Below are 3421 nucleotides of genomic sequence, written 5' to 3'. Positions count from 1 at the left end.
AGGATGGCTCTGAGATTTACTTCATTGATGTTTCCTCTTTTTAGTGTATATCCCAGTGTTTCTACTGAAATCCTTATATGCATTTTGTGTTCTGTTTTTACATGGCAGATATCAGAAAACAAGAAATCTATAGAGAAGTTAAAAGATGTTATTTCCATGAATGCTTCAGAATTTTCAGAGGTAAAACTGACTATAATTCCTGCAGGACATTAAAACTATATCATAGTTTTATTGAGGAGCAAAAATTTGATACGTGCTAAAATGTGCAAAAAATGAAAACTAAGTGATGTTGGTTTGGGAAAATAACTTTTTTTTGGTTTTCTTTTCAATTAATTCACTAATAGGAGTGTTTTGCATTAGGTTCAAATTGCACTTAATGAAGCTAAGCTTAGTGAAGAGAAAGTGAAGTCTGAATACCATCGGGTTCAAGAAGAAAATGTTAGGCTTAAGAAGAAAAAAGAGCAGGTAAAGGAAAGTACATGCCCGGATCATGTAAAATGGAGAATCCAGTATCATATCACATGAATACCTTTTTTCAGATCTAGTTTTAAGGTAATGTACATGCAGGATTCTGTTCTTAGATATACAGTTTAAACTATACTTCCAAAATTGAGTATAGGTATACACTTTCTGTCCGTTCTGGATTTTCTGTTCTGTACAATTTATTTTGCCCATCAGAGTATTTAGTCTTGTTTTGTCAAACACCAATTACTATTAACTTGAGTAGCCTTAAGTGGGTAATAGATTGACTTTTTAGACCTAAGAATTAGATATTTTATCACCCTCCTTTTAGTAGTTACTGCTTCACTAGCCAAGGGAAGATTACATGATCAGGAGTCTAGACTTGAGAGATAGTAGAATGAGCCCTTCAGTTCCTTCTGGAAGTGAATTATTTGAATTGGCTATAATTTACTGGAGGATGCAATAAACGTGATCAATTTCCTTTTCAGCTCTGATGTTCTCACTATAGCTCTGAGGATTTGGGTCACTTTCTCTTCCCATTTAACCAAGGTCTTACCCCATAGTGATAGGCTAAGGAGAGGCATGGCTCCTTACCTCCCTGTCTCATTCACTTGGTCTTGTCCCCAGTGCAAAAGCCCTAACCTGTGGGAATCCTGTGTTTAACTTTTCAGTTGCAGCAGGAAATTGACGACTGGAGTAAATTACATGCCCAGCTCAGTGAGCAAATCAAGTCATTTGAGAAGTCTCAGAAAGATTTGGAAGTAGCTCTTACTCACAAGGATGACAATATTAATGTAAGTACATTCTCATGAATACAAGCTTAATTCTTGTGAATTATCATGAAATCCATTGAACTAAAATGGAAAGACTCTTAATGCCCTTTTGCTTCTTTTCTAGGCTTTGACTAATTGCATTACACAGTTGAATCAATTGCAGTGTGAATCTGAATCTGAGGGTCAAAATAAAGGAGGAAATGATTCAGATGATTTAGCAAATGGAGAAGTGGCAGGTAAAATCAGTCTCAAGGAGGATGGACCCCTTTTCCCTTCCTATCTTTAAGTACACTAATGCTACTTTTCATCTGGTTGCATTTCCTCTTAAGCTTTAGAGTTGTTAACACATATCACTGGATTTGTGTATATGTCTATTTGCATTGGGCAGAGGTGGATTGCTAGGGTATGGCGTAGCAATGAGCATGCAAGGAACACTGACTTTGTTTTTACATCTCCTTGAGACTAGAAGGGTGCATGGGAGCTGCACTGGTCATATCTCACAACTTTAAGTATTGAACATATACAGTAATAGAAACTGCATTTCTCAATTGAATGGAGATAACATTTTAAAACTCGTCATCTCAGGTGCTGTTTGGTTTTAAGGCCCACCACTGGTTTTAAGAGTACTGAGGTGATTGGAGGCATAAACTAAGGCTGTGAGAGAAAAGCACAACTGGTTTAAAGAGTACTGAGGTGGTTGGATCCAGAAACCAAGGCCATGAGAGTGGAAGCTATAGGGTAGTAGTGTTTACTGATGAGGAAAGTGTTTCAGATGTTGTCTCTCAAGTTGGATATTGCTTACATAGTCAGCGTTTTAAACCACACCTGATAGCAGATTCTGGAAGAGAATAGGAGGGAATCTTTCTGAATGAGACACTTACTAAGCCCAGGTGGAGATAGATCTGAGATAGAAGACAGAGCTTTATCTCACATGTTTCTTCTTGCTCAAGAATGGCCTGTATAACATGTTTATTGTGCAAATGGTAATTCACTTTTTGGATCTAGGTTTGCAGTTCTCTAAAAAGTCAGTCTAATCCTATTCTTTTTTTTTTTTTTTGGTTCTTTAAATGTTTGAACATGACAATTGTTTAGTTTTGCATAAATCAAGAAAATACAGATTTAAAATGCAAGGGAAGAAAAAGCAATGAAAGTCTTTTGTTTTTTAGGTGACCAGAATGAGAAGATGAAAAATCAAATTAAGCAGATGATGGATGTCTGTCGGGTATGGTCCTTTTTTAGAGTCCCATAAGTGCCTGTGAATGCTTTTACCATGTCTCACTTATATGAATACTTCTCTCTTCTGTAATATTTAGACACACACTGCAATATCGGTAGTTGAAGAGGATCTAAAATGTTTACAACTTAAGCTAAGAGCCTCCATGTCCACTAAATGTAACCTGGAAGGTAGGTTGCTTCTTGAGAAGAAATTGCTATGTTTTGGAAAGATCCAAAATTGCATTAGATAGATAAAGAGTGGTTTCCCGCTTTCATACTTCTCACTCCTCTCAGCACCAAACCCCCAACCAAGTTCCCAAGTTCTTGTGCACACATGTAGAGCTCAAATGTTTTACCCTTTACAGACCAGATAAAGAAATTGGAAGATGACCGCTACTCACTGCAATCTGCCAAAGATGGACTGGAAGATGAGTGCAGAACCCTGAGGCAGAAAGTAGAGATTCTGAATGAACTGTATCAGCAGAAGGAGATGGCTTTGCAAAAGTAAGATTTTCATCATTTACTGTTCACTGTCATGTGACTAAATAAAGGTGTACTAATATAGACAATGTTATCTTTTTTAGGATTACTTATACATTTTTCCATCTCTAATTAGTACAAATTTGTCTTTCGTCCCATCTGCTTTGTTTTTCATAACCTGCATTTTTCTTTCCTTTCTAACCAGTTGTCAGAAACTGTTGCCTGTAACTCATGTAAGGGGGAGCAGTTGACTGGTACTGACAGTTACTGCTTTGGAAGTGCTTCTGTTTTGAAGATCTGTCCATGCCTTTTCTGTGGCTCCACCACTTATTTCACTTTCCTTTCTTTGTGGTCAATTATGTAATTTCCTTTAAAAAGTCTGAGTGATTTGTATGACGTGTTTTAGTAGAATAAACACTTGAAAAAAGGAAATTTGACTTATGAAAAGTACATTAAGTTTTGGACTTCACAGAGTCAAATATTCAGACTAA

General features: G+C 36.6%; 3 long non-coding RNA genes across 3 annotated transcripts; all 3 read left to right on the top strand.

Moving 5' to 3' along the window:
- Positions 1-63: 63 nt before the first annotated feature.
- Positions 64-432, top strand: LOC116548115. Its single transcript, XR_004267316.1, has 2 exons — positions 64-180; positions 361-432. It is a non-coding gene; the product is annotated as an uncharacterized LOC116548115 (long non-coding RNA).
- A 714-nt stretch (positions 433-1146) lies between these two features.
- Positions 1147-2443, top strand: LOC116548116. Its single transcript, XR_004267317.1, has 3 exons — positions 1147-1256; positions 1360-1471; positions 2402-2443. It is a non-coding gene; the product is annotated as an uncharacterized LOC116548116 (long non-coding RNA).
- Positions 2444-2470: 27 nt separating this feature from the next.
- LOC116548114 lies at positions 2471-3014 on the top strand. Its single transcript, XR_004267315.1, has 2 exons — positions 2471-2639; positions 2816-3014. It is a non-coding gene; the product is annotated as an uncharacterized LOC116548114 (long non-coding RNA).
- Positions 3015-3421: the final 407 nt, after the last annotated feature.

Source organism: Sapajus apella, unplaced genomic scaffold, assembly GCF_009761245.1.
Source record: "Sapajus apella isolate SASKATOON/1434 unplaced genomic scaffold, GSC_monkey_1.0 scaffold7110, whole genome shotgun sequence".
NCBI lineage: Eukaryota > Metazoa > Chordata > Mammalia > Primates > Cebidae > Sapajus > Sapajus apella.
The sequence above is the reverse complement of the archived record's forward strand: the minus strand, read 5'-3'. Positions and strand labels throughout refer to the sequence as shown.